We start from the raw sequence: 13,322 nt of genomic DNA, 5'->3' as shown, positions 1-13,322 counted from the left end.
TGCATCGACTCACTGTGTTAAAGCGACACCTAGTGGCCAAAAGAAGAAATACATTCTATTTTCGCTGCCATTCTTTTTAAGAAGACAGGCAATATATTTTAATCATTACTGTTATAGCTGCATTTATTACACCGCCAAAGAACGGCGGAGTTATGTGACGATTGGCGTACGTTTGTCTGTGAATCTGTCTGTCTGTCTGTCAGTGTGAAACATTACTCAAAAACGGACTAACGGATTTGGATGAAATTTTCAGGGGAAGTCAGAAATGACACAAGGACCACCTCATTAAGTTTGGCAGTGATGGAACTTATAGTCTGGATCCATGACTTTGTTAAGGATTTCCCATTGCCTGATGTAGCTGCCTGCACAGTGTCGCTGTAACCATGACAAAAAGTGAACACTGTGTTCGTTACCTGCTGACAATCACATGGCTGTGATCCTACTACAAATTGATTGTGATTTATCAGTTGGAAATAATACAAGTAACAAATGATTAAACTGTGGGGGTGTTTCTGAGCATGGAGGGAATGATTGTTTTAACACTAGCAAAACAAAGAATCAGAATCAAAATCACTTTTATTTGCCAAGTATGTGAGCACATACAAGGAATTTGACTCCGGTATTTTACAGTACCCTCTTGTACAAGACAAATAGAAAACTAAATAATAACCATAAATTATCTAACAACAAATGTAAAAATACTGACATAACTTTAACCTTACGTAATAAGAAAAATTAGCGTGACATGACATGACATGACATGACATGACATGACATGACATAACATAACAACATAAAATAACTTAGTTTAAAGTGAACAGTGGGAATGGTGCATTTCTGGAGCTTATGTACATGATATACAGATATGCAGAATGTTTTTGGTTATAATTTTATTGTTTATTGGACTGTTTGTTGAGGTTATGGATGTTTATGTTTATGATTCAGACTGTGACTGGTTTCGAATGTTCATCAGAGCAACAGCCTGTGGAAAGAAACTGTTCATGTGCCCAGGTAGCTCAACTGGTTGAGAGAATTGTCTGAGACACAGACAAAAAATTCATAGTTTAGCATGTGATCCAAAATGTCACCAGAACGTCATCGTTTAGCATGTCGTACAAAATGTGACAAAAAAGTCATAGTTTAGTATGTCATCCAAAATGTCACCAGAACATCATAGTTTAGTATGTTGTACAAAATGTGAAAAAAAACCCATGATAGTTTAGTATGTCGTCTGTTACGGCCCTGTGCCTCTGTCTGTCTCTTCCTGCCTGGTAATTTGTGTTTTGTGTGTTGTGCTGCTGTCGTTCCACCTCCTCGTCCATCCCACCACACCTGCGACATCTGGAGCTGAGGTTGGACTGGAGTAGGGGTGGGACTACCACTGCAATCAAGGTTCCAGGAGCTGATAAAAGGGCCAGTTGATGCCAGCGTTTGGTGGCAGCTCTTGGGGAAGGGAGCTGTCCTGACTGTTCTGTGAACTGTTCTGGGAACTTTTGTGTGAATCTGAAAGCTAGACAGGTGTGGAATTGTAATGAATAAAACTGTGTCTGAAATCTTGGCTAATGGAAACATTTGTTAGCTTTAGTTAGGGGTGCTGCTGCTTGTGTATTTTTATTTGGAGCTTTTAATTTCTATTGGATGTATTTTGTGAATTCTCACACAGTCTGGTGGAGTTTCCTTCTTAGAGAGAGTCATCTTTTGTTACATTAGTTTTTTTCTTCTTTTAATTTCAGCACCACCCATTTTGCTTTCAGATCACTTACTTTTGTTTGGGTTGAAATCTGCCCTTAAAAGAAAAATAAACAGACTGAAATCTGAGAACCTGTTTACTTTAATGACCATTGCAACTTGGTTACCCTAGACCAGGGATCGGCAACTTTTAACACTCAAAGAGCCATTTCGACGCGTTTCCCACAGAAAAGAAAACACAGAGAGCCGCAAAATCCTTTTGGCATTTAAAATGAAGACAACACTGCATATATTGCTTTTTTACCTCTATGCCCTTGTTAATTTTGACTAATTAATTAATAAAAAAAATAATGCATTAAAAAACCGCACCTTTCTCAGTTCCCAAATTTCTGGCACACCAATAAGACTGATGAACACTCCAGCCAGGTAGGTAGCGCTAATGAACCTAAAGTCTGTTTTCCAGCCGTGAAGAAGATTCACAGGATGCACTGTCAGCGCACAACAAAGTTTAGTGAATAGTGATTGAAGACGAGAACACTCTGAGTGTGTTGAGCAGAAATTTTCTTTTAAAAATCTTCCTGATGGCAGCTTGGATAAAAACGTGGTTATTTGGAAATTGGGCAACAAATAGTTTTCTGATCACTGCAGCACTTCAAGCCGGTGTATCCATCCCATAATAGACCACTTTTCGAGATGCTAAAGGTGCTTGAGTTTACAAAAAGCTTTAAAATATTGAATATAGTCGCGACAAATGAACTTTGAGTTTGCAGTAATCTGTAAATGTAGTAGACAGATAAATATAAATGAAAAATACTTGTGCAGGACTCTGCTGTGAAGGCGGAGACGTGTGGCAGTGGTATATTTGCGACAATAAAAAAGAAATTTGAAGGAACGACAGCTAGGATTTAGGAATGGTGGCCCGCCGCTGCTGAATGAATGTAGAGCAAACACTGGGATCCGAAGATCAACAGGACTCCAAATGAATACACTGTTAACCTTTCCTGCTCAGCTCCCAACTGTGGTCAGGAGCCCAGGGGAGGACAGTTCTCTAGGGCCGAAGTTATTGTTGTTACTTCGGGGTTAACCCCCTTCACTTCCTCAGCAGTCGTAGAAGGCAAGGACACAGGAGCCCAGCCTTGAAGAATACTGCAGCCTTTATTTCGAATTAACAGTGGCTGAACCATACAGTTGCGCTAACCCAGCAGCTACACACCTCTTCTCTCTTACTCCCCGAACCGACGGTCGTCTTCCTCGCTCGCGCTGCATTCAGGGTCGCTCAGACATCTCGCTCTCCCCCTCACACACACACACACACACACGCTGCTCTCTCTCTCCCTCTCTCATAACGGAGCCACACACTCTCATAACAACACGCAGGCCTGCGAGTGTCGGAGACTGACGGCTGGGACGCATATTTTGACAGACAAAAATGAAGACGTTTTATTTTGATGTTACAAGATCACAATAATCTTCAAATTTAGAATTAAATTTTTAAAACTAACAAACTAAAATAAAAAAATTGTAATTAAATAGCCTGCTGATCATTAATTTTCCAAAGCTACAGGGAGCCGCAACAGAGTGACGAAAGAGCCGCATGCGGCTCCGGAGCCGCGGGTTGCCGACCCCTGTCCGAGGCAGCCAGGTTGTAACACGTCCAAAATGTGGACAAAAACGTCATAGTTTAGCATGTCATCCAAAATGTGGAAAAAACATCATAATTCAGTATGTCATCCAAAATGTGAATAAAAAGTAATAGTTTAGTATGTCGTCCAAAATGTGACAAAAGTCATAGTTTAGTATGTCGTCCAAAAATAGACAAAAAATGTGATACTTTAGTATGTCGTCCAAAAATTGATAAAAACATCATAAGTTAGTATTTTGTCTGAAAATGGACTAAAAACGTCATAGTTTCGTGTGTCGTCCGAAAATGGACAAAAAACGTCATAAGTTAGTATGTCGTCCGAAAATGGACAAAAACATCATTTTCCACCTGAAAATGGACAAAGAAGTCATAGCTTAGTATGTGGTCTGAAAATGGACAAAAAATGTCATATTTTACTGTGTGGTGTCTAAAAATGGACAAAAAAAGTCAGACTTTAGTATGTCGTCCAAAAAAAGACAAAAAAGTCATGGGGCTGCTGCATGTCTTTCCCCATTCGACTCCCCCATTTTCTGTCTCTCACTCACTTGTCTATCCAAGAAAAGGCTACAAAAATAAAATTTTAAAAAAATGTCATAGTTAAGTATGTCATACAAAAATGGAAAAAAACGTCATAGGTTAGTATGTCGTCCAAAAATGGACAAAGAAGTCATACTTTAGTATGTCGTTGAAAAATAGACAAAAAAGTCATACTTTAGTATGTCGTCCAAAAATAGACAAAAACGTTATAGTTTAGTATGTCATCTGAAACTGGACAAAAAAAGTCATAGTTTAGTATGTCATCTGAAATTGGACAAAAAATGTCATAGTTTAGTATGTCATCTGAAACTGGACAAAAAAAGTCATAGTTTAGTATGTCATTTGAAATTGGACAAAAAATGTCATAGGTTTGTATGTCGTCCGAAAATGGACAAAAAACGTCATAGTTTAGTATGTCATCTGAAACTGGACAAAAAACGTCATAGGTTTGTATGTCGTCCGAAAATGGACAAAAAATGTCACAGTTTCGTATGTTGTCAAACAACAGATGAAAGATGGGGCACATGTATAGCTCAATGTGTTAAGGAGGTGAACCATGTATAGGGGCTGGTCTCTGATGCAGTGGCCCAGGTTCGATTCCTGCTTGTGGCCCTTTGCTGCATGTCTTTCCTGTTTCTGCTCCCCCATTTCTTGTCTGTCACTCACTTAGTCTATCCAATAAAGGCTATAAAAATAATATTTAAAAAAATGTCACAGTTAAGTATGTCGTACGAAAATGGACAAAAAACGTCATAGGTTAGTATGTCGTCCAAAAATGGACAGAAAAGTAATAGGTTAGTATGTCGTTGAAAAATAAATGTCATACTTTAGTATGTTGTTCGAAAATAGACAAAAAAAGCCATAGTGTAGTATGTCATCCGGAAATGGGAAAAAAAACGAGATAGATTAGTATGTCGTCCGAAACTGGACAACAAACATTATTTTCCGACCGAAAATGGCCAAAAAACGTCATAGTTTAGTATGTGTTCAAAAATGGCCAAAAAGTCATAGTTTAGTATGTTGTCCGAAAATGGACAAAAAACGTCAAACTTTAGTATGTCGTCCAAAAATAGACAAAAAAGTCATAGGTTAGTATGTCATCCGAAAATCTACAAAAATGTCATACTTTAGTATGTCGTCGAATAATAGACAAAAAAAGTCATACTTTAGTATGTTGTTCGAAAATAGACAAAAAACGTCATAGTTTAGTATGTCATCTGAAACTGGACAAAAAATGTCATAGGTTTGTATGTCGTCCGAAAATGGACAAAAAATGTCACAGTTTCGTATGTTGTCCAAAAATGGACAAAATATGTCATAGTTTAGTATGTTGTCAAACAATAGATGACAGACAGGGCACATGTATAGCTCAGTGTGTTAAGGAGGTGACCCATGTATAGGGGCTGGTCTCTGACGCAGTGGCCCAGGTTCGATTCCTGCTTGCGGCCCTTTGGTGCATGTCTTTCCTGTTTCTGCTCCCCAATTTCTTGTCTGTCACTCAAATGGACAAAAACGTCATACTTTAGTATGTCGTTGAAAAATAGACAAAAAATGTCATACTTTAGTATGTGTTCAAAAATGGCCAAAAAGTCATAGTTTAGTATGTCGTCAGAAAATGGACTAAAAAGTCATAGGTTAGTATGTCATCCGAAAATCTACAAAAATGTCATACTTTAGTATGTCGTCGAAAAATAGACAAAAAAAGTCATACTTTAGTATGTCGTTCGAAAATAGACAAAAAACGTCATAGTTTAGTATGTCATCTGAAATCGGACAAAAAAATGTCATAGGTTTGTATGTCGTCCGAAAATGGACAAAAAATGTCACAGTTTCGTATGTTGTCCAAAAATGGACAAAATATGTCATAGTTTAGTATGTTGTCAAACAATAGATGACAGACAGGGCACATGTATAGCTCAATGTGTTAAGGAGGTGACCCATGTATAGGGGCTGGTCTCTGATGCAGTGGCCCAGGTTCAATTCCTGCTTGTGGCCCTTTGCTGCATGTCTTTCCTGTTTCTGCTCCCCCATTTCTTGTCTGTCACTCACTTAGTCTATCCAATAAAGGCTATAAAAATAATATTTAAAAAAATGTCACAGTTAAGTATGTCGTACGAAAATGGACAAAAAACGTCATAGGTTAGTATGTCGTCCAAAAATGGACAGAAAAGTAATAGGTTAGTATGTCGTTGAAAAATAAATGTCATACTTTAGTATGTTGTTTGAAAATAGACAAAAAAAGCCATAGTGTAGTGTGTCATCCGGAAATGGGAAAAAAACGAGATAGATTAGTATGTCGTCCGAAACTGGACAACAAACATTATTTTCCGACCGAAAATGGCCAAAAAACGTCATAGTTTAGTATGTTGTCCAAAAATGGACAAAAAACATCATAGGTTAGTATGTCATCCAAAAATGGACAAAAATGTCATACTTTAGTATGTCGTTGAAAAATAGACAAAAAATGTCATACTTTAGTATGTGTTCAAAAATGGCCAAAAAGTCATAGTTTAGTATGTCGTCCGAAAATGGACAAAAAACGTCAAACTTTAGTATGTCGTCCAAAAACAGACAAAAAAGTCATAGGTTAGTATGTCATCCGAAAATCTACAAAAATGTCATACTTTAGTATGTCGTCGAATAATAGACAAAAAAAGTCATACTTTAGTATGTCGTTCGAAAATAGACAAAAAACGTCATAGTTTAGTATGTCATCTGAAACTGGACAAAAAATGTCATAGTTTAGTATGTCATCTGAAATTGGACAAAAAATGTCATAGGTTTGTATGTCGTCCGAAAATGGACAAAAAATGTCACAGTTTCGTATGTTGTCCAAAAATGGACAAAATATGTCATAGTTTAGTATGTTGTCAAACAATAGATGACAGACAGGGCACATGTATAGCTCAATGTGTTAAGGAGGTGACCCATGTATAGGGGCTGGTCTCTGACGCAGTGGCCCAGGTTCGATTCCTGCTTGCGGCCCTTTGGTGCATGTCTTTCCCGTTTCTGCTCCCCCATTCCTTGTCTGTCACACAAATGGACAAAAACGTCATACTTTAGTATGTCGTTGAAAAATAGACAAAAAATGTCATACTTTAGTATGTGTTCAAAAATGGCCAAAAAGTCATAGTTTAGTATGTCGTCAGAAAATGGACTAAAAAGTCATAGGTTAGTATGTCATCCGAAAATCTACAAAAATGTCATACTTTAGTATGTCGTCGAAAAATAGACAAAAAAAGTCATACTTTAGTATGTCGTTCGAAAATAGACAAAAAACGTCATAGTTTAGTATGTCATCTGAAATCGGACAAAAAAATGTCATAGGTTTGTATGTCGTCCGAAAATGGACAAAAAATGTCACAGTTTCGTATGTTGTCCAAAAATGGACAAAATATGTCATAGTTTAGTATGTTGTCAAACAATAGATGACAGACAGGGCACATGTATAGCTCAATGTGTTAAGGAGGTGACCCATGTATAGGGGCTGGTCTCTGATGCAGTGGCCCAGGTTCGATTCCTGCTTGCGGCCCTTTGCTGCATGTCATTCAAAAAAGGCATACTTTAGTATGTCGTTCGAAAATAGACAAAAAACGTCATAGTTTAGTATGTCATCTGAAAATGGAAAAAAACGTGATAGATTAGTATGTCGTCCGAAACTGGACAACAGATATTATTTTCCGACCGAAAATGGATAAAAAATGTCATAGTTTAGTAAGTCGTCCAAAAACGGACAAAAAATGTCATCGGTTAGGATGGCATCCGAAAATTGAAAAACCCCCCATCATTTTCCGTCCAAAAATGGACAAAAAAACGTGATAGTTTAGTATATCGTCCGAAAGTGGACAAAAATGTCATAGGTTAGTATGTCATCCAAAAATGGACAAAAAAAATCATACTTTAGTATGTTGTCCTAAAATGGACAAAAAACGTCATAGTTTAGTATGTCGTCCGAAATTGGACAATGAACGCCACAGTTTAGAATTTCGTCCAAAAATTGACAAAAAACTTCATTGTTTGTTCGAAAATGGACAAGAACATCATAGTTTAATATGTCATCCGATAATGGACAAAATATGTCATAGGTCAGTATGTCATCCAAAAATGGACAAAAAACATCATAGTATGTCATCTGAAAATGGACAAAAAAGTCATTTGTGGTCCAAAAATGGACAAAAACGTCATCGTTTAGTATGTCGTCCAAAAATGTTTTCCTTAACTCAAGTCCGGTCCACTTTTTGGAGCGATCTGTTCCACGTTTTCCTCAACTCCAGTCCTGTCTACTTTTTGGAGCGATACAGTCTGGAAAAAGGCATAGTTTAGTATGTTGTCTGAAAATGGACAAAAAACGTTATAGTTTAGTATGTCATCCGAAAATAGAAAAAAAAATCATAGTTTAGTATGCCGTCTGAAAATGGAAAAAATGTCATTTTTTTCCTGAAAATGGACAAAAACGTCATAGTTCAGTATGTCATCCAAAAATGGACTGAGAAAGTCATCGTTTAGTATGTCATCCAAAAATGGAAAAAAGTCATTTTTTCCCCCGAAAATGGACAAAAACGTCATAGTTTAGTATGTCGTCCGAAAATGGACAAAAACGTCATAGTTTAGTATGTCGTCCGAAAATGGACAAAAACATCATTTTCCACCCGAAAATGGACAAAGAAGTCATAGCTTAGTATGTGGTCTGAAAATGGACAAAAAATGTCATATTTTACTGTGTGGTGTCTAAAAATGGACAAAAAAAGTCAGACTTTAGTATGTCGTCCAAAAAAAGACAAAAAAGTCATGGGGCTGCTGCATGTCTTTCCCCATTCGACTCCCCCATTTTCTGTCTCTCACTCACTTGTCTATCCAAGAAAAGGCTACAAAAATAAAATTTTAAAAAAATGTCATAGTTAAGTATGTCATACAAAAATGGAAAAAAAACGTCATAGGTTAGTATGTCGTCCAAAAATGGACAAAGAAGTCATACTTTAGTATGTCGTTGAAAAATAGACAAAAAGTCATACTTTAGTATGTCGTCCAAAAATAGACAAAAACGTTATAGTTTAGTATGTCATCTGAAACTGGACAAAAAAAGTCATAGTTTAGTATGTCATCTGAAATTGGACAAAAAATGTCATAGTTTAGTATGTCATCTGAAACTGGACAAAAAACGTCATAGTTTAGTATGTCATCTGAAATTGGACAAAAAATGTCATAGGTTTGTATGTCGTCCGAAAATGGACAAAAAATGTCACAGTTTCGTATGTTGTCAAACAACAGATGAAAGATGGGGCACATGTATAGCTCAATGTGTTAAGGAGGTGAACCATGTATAGGGACTGGTCTCTGATGCAGTGGCCCAGGTTCAATTCCTGCTTGTGGCCCTTTGCTGCATGTCTTTCCTGTTTCTGCTCCCCCATTTCTTATCTGTCACTCACTTAGTCTATCCAATAAAGGCTATAAAAATAATATTTAAAAAAATGTCACAGTTAAGTATGTCGTACGAAAATGGACAAAAAACGTCATAGGTTAGTATGTCGTCCAAAAATGGACAGAAAAGTAATAGGTTAGTATGTCGTTGAAAAATAAATGTCATACTTTAGTATGTTGTTTGAAAATAGACAAAAAAAGCCATAGTGTAGTGTGTCATCCGGAAATGGGAAAAAAACGAGATAGATTAGTATGTCGTCCGAAACTGGACAACAAACATTATTTTCCGACCGAAAATGGCCAAAAAACGTCATAGTTTAGTATGTTGTCCAAAAATGGACAAAAAACATCATAGGTTAGTATGTCATCCAAAAATGGACAAAAATGTCATACTTTAGTATGTCGTTGAAAAATAGACAAAAAATGTCATACTTTAGTATGTGTTCAAAAATGGCCAAAAAGTCATAGTTTAGTATGTCGTCCGAAAATGGACAAAAAACGTCAAACTTTAGTATGTCGTCCAAAAACAGACAAAAAAGTCATAGGTTAGTATGTCATCCGAAAATCTACAAAAATGTCATACTTTAGTATGTCGTCGAATAATAGACAAAAAAAGTCATACTTTAGTATGTCGTTCGAAAATAGACAAAAAACGTCATAGTTTAGTATGTCATCTGAAACTGGACAAAAAATGTCATAGTTTAGTATGTCATCTGAAATTGGACAAAAAAATGTCATAGGTTTGTATGTCGTCCGAAAATGGACAAAAAATGTCACAGTTTCGTATGTTGTCCAAAAATGGACAAAATATGTCATAGTTTAGTATGTTGTCAAACAATAGATGACAGACAGGGCACATGTATAGCTCAATGTGTTAAGGAGGTGACCCATGTATAGGGGCTGGTCTCTGACGCAGTGGCCCAGGTTCGATTCCTGCTTGCGGCCCTTTGGTGCATGTCTTTCCCGTTTCTGCTCCCCCATTCCTTGTCTGTCACACAAATGGACAAAAACGTCATACTTTAGTATGTCGTTGAAAAATAGACAAAAAATGTCATACTTTAGTATGTGTTCAAAAATGGCCAAAAAGTCATAGTTTAGTATGTCGTCAGAAAATGGACTAAAAAGTCATAGGTTAGTATGTCATCCGAAAATCTACAAAAATGTCATACTTTAGTATGTCGTCGAATAATAGACAAAAAAAGTCATACTTTAGTATGTCGTTCGAAAATAGACAAAAAACGTCATAGTTTAGTATGTCGTCCGAAAATGGAAAAAAAGTCATTTTTTGTCAGTAAATGGACAAAAACGTCATAGTTCAGTATGTCATCCGAAAATGGACAACAAACATCATAGTTTAGTACATCATCCGAAAATGTTGTCCTCAACTCCAGCCTGGTCCACTTTTTAGTCTGATCCGGTCCACGTTTTCCTCAACTCTCGTCTGGTCCACTTTTTGGAGCGATCCGGTCCATGTTTTCCTCAACTCCAGTCCGGTCCACTTTTTGGAGCGATCCGGTCCACGTTTTCCTCAACTCCAGTCCGGTCCACTTTTTGGAGTCATACGGTCTGGGAAAAAGGCATAGTTTAGTATGACGTCCGAAAATGGATAAAAACGTCATAGTTCAGTATGTCATCCGAAAATGGACAAAAACTTCATAGTTTAATATGTCATCTGAAAATGAACAAAAACGTCATAGTTTAGTATGTCGTCCAAAAATGGACAAAAAACTTCATAGTTCAGTATGTCATCTGAAAATGGACAAAAGCGTCATAGTTTAGTATCTCGTCCGAAAATGGAAAAAAGTCAATTTTTTCCGAATATGGACAAAAACATCATAGTTTAGTATGTCGTCCGAAAATGGAAAAAAAGTCATTTTTTGTCAGAAAATGGACAAAAACGTCATAGTTCAGTATGTCGTCCGAAAATGGACAAAAAACTTCATAGTTTAGTATGTCATCTGAAAATGAACAAAAACGTCATAGTTTAAGAATGTCGTCCGAAATGGACAAAAAACTTCATAGCTTAGTATGTTGTCTGAAAATGGACTAAAAAAAGTCATAGTTTAGTATCTCGTCCAAAAATGGAAAAAAGTCTTTTTTTTTCCGGAAAATGGACAAAAAACTTCCTAGTTCAGTATGTCATCTGAAAATGGACTGAGAAAGTCATCGTTTTGTATGTCATCCGAAAATGGACAAAAAACTTCATAGTTTAGTATGTCATCTGAAAATGGACAAAAATGTCATAGTTTAGTATGTCGTCCGAAAATGGACAGTAACGTCATAGTTCAGTATGTCATCCGAAAATGTTTTCCTCAACTCCAGCTCGGTCCTCTTTTTAGTCTGATCCAGTCCACGTTTTCCTCATCTCCAGTCCAGTCCACTTTTTGGAGCAATGCGGTCCACGTTTTACTCAACTCCAGTCCGGTCCACTTTTTTGGAGCGATCCGGTCTGGAAAAAGGCATAGTTTAGTATGTCGTCCGAAAATGGACAAAAAAACGACTTAGTTTAGTATGTCGTCCGAAAATGGACTAAAAAAGTCATAGTTTAGTATGTCATCCGAAAATGGGAAAAAGTCATTTTTTTCCGAAAATGGACAAAAACGTCATAGTTCAGTATGTCATCTGAAAATGAACAAAAACGTCATAGTTTAGTATGTCGTCCGAAAAATCACCAAAAATGTCATATTTTAGTATGTTGTCCAAAAAATCACCCAAAACAACATAGTTTAGTATGTCATCTAAACGTTACAAAAACTACTCCACTAAGGAACAGCAGAGTTACGTGACGATCGACGTACATTTATCTGTGAATCTATCTGTCTGTCTGTCAGTGGGCAACATTACCCAAAGTCGGACTAACGGATTTCGATGAAATTTACAAGGGAAGTCAGAAATGACACAAGGACCACCTAATTAAATTTTCACAGTGATGCGGCTTGATGATACGTCAACTGAGCAGCCTTGGTTGCATACTGCTCTCTCTGAGTGCTTTTTCTAGTTACTATTATGATGATCATAATCTCTTTACAAATATGACCCACACTAGCTAGGTGTTTGCTCTGGTTAAGTAGTTTTTAAGGGAGTGGTCACAGAGGGCCTCATCACATTTCCAAGCAGCTAAAATAGATGTGAGAAAGCTATAAGTTAAGAAAAATAGACACATTTTCTGAAATTAGAGATACTTTGCAGTCTTTGGGTTCACACCTCTAACAACCCACTTGGTTCCTGTAAATAATATTAGAAATTAAACTGAAATCTGCAAATGTGGCTGACAAAATCAGAACAGTATACAGCTGTCTGAGGTTTAGTTTTTTTCTCTGTATCACTGAGAGATTGTGAAACGAACAGTGAAAAATTTCTTAGGTTCTTTTTCATTAATTTTGCAAACTCTCCTCAAGGGACATTATAGAAGACAGGAATGTTTTTATCTTTTAGAAATGCCATATGTGACTTTCCAGTTTTATCAAATAATACCTCTATGCCTCTGATAACTGCTGTAGTTGAAGCTAAGTTATAGCACAAGTTATCCCTCCTGACTTATCATCTGATCATTTTTTTCCCCAGCCGTACTGTGGTAAATCCCAAAAAGATTTCTATGATTAAACAAGTGTGATGAATTTCACTTTACTCTGTCAGCCCACCTGAATGCTGAGCACTTGCCCTGTCAAGTACAGAAAATGATGGATCCTACGTCTCTTGCCACAGTTGGGATTCATAACAACATATCGAGCACCCCTTATAGTCAAGTGCCAGCCAATAGAAAACAGTAAACAATAGCGAAAGAAGGCCTGAGTGGGATGATGCGCATTTCCCAGTAGGACAAAAAACTACTTGACCTGTATGTAAAAAAATAAATAAATCAGCCCAGGATTAAACTGTATGACTGCTATTTTTAAAAAAAAAACAACACTAATTAACATATCAACTCTTTACAAAAGACACCAACAATCCGATTTTAAAACATGTTTTATTATTAGTATTGTTATTTATAGACCATTGTTGAACAGAGGTACAGGTATTGGTATTGCAACGGACT

This window comes from Acanthochromis polyacanthus, chromosome 17 (assembly GCF_021347895.1).
Source record: "Acanthochromis polyacanthus isolate Apoly-LR-REF ecotype Palm Island chromosome 17, KAUST_Apoly_ChrSc, whole genome shotgun sequence".
Classification (NCBI taxonomy): domain Eukaryota; kingdom Metazoa; phylum Chordata; class Actinopteri; family Pomacentridae; genus Acanthochromis; species Acanthochromis polyacanthus.
Note: the sequence above shows the minus strand (reverse complement) of the source record.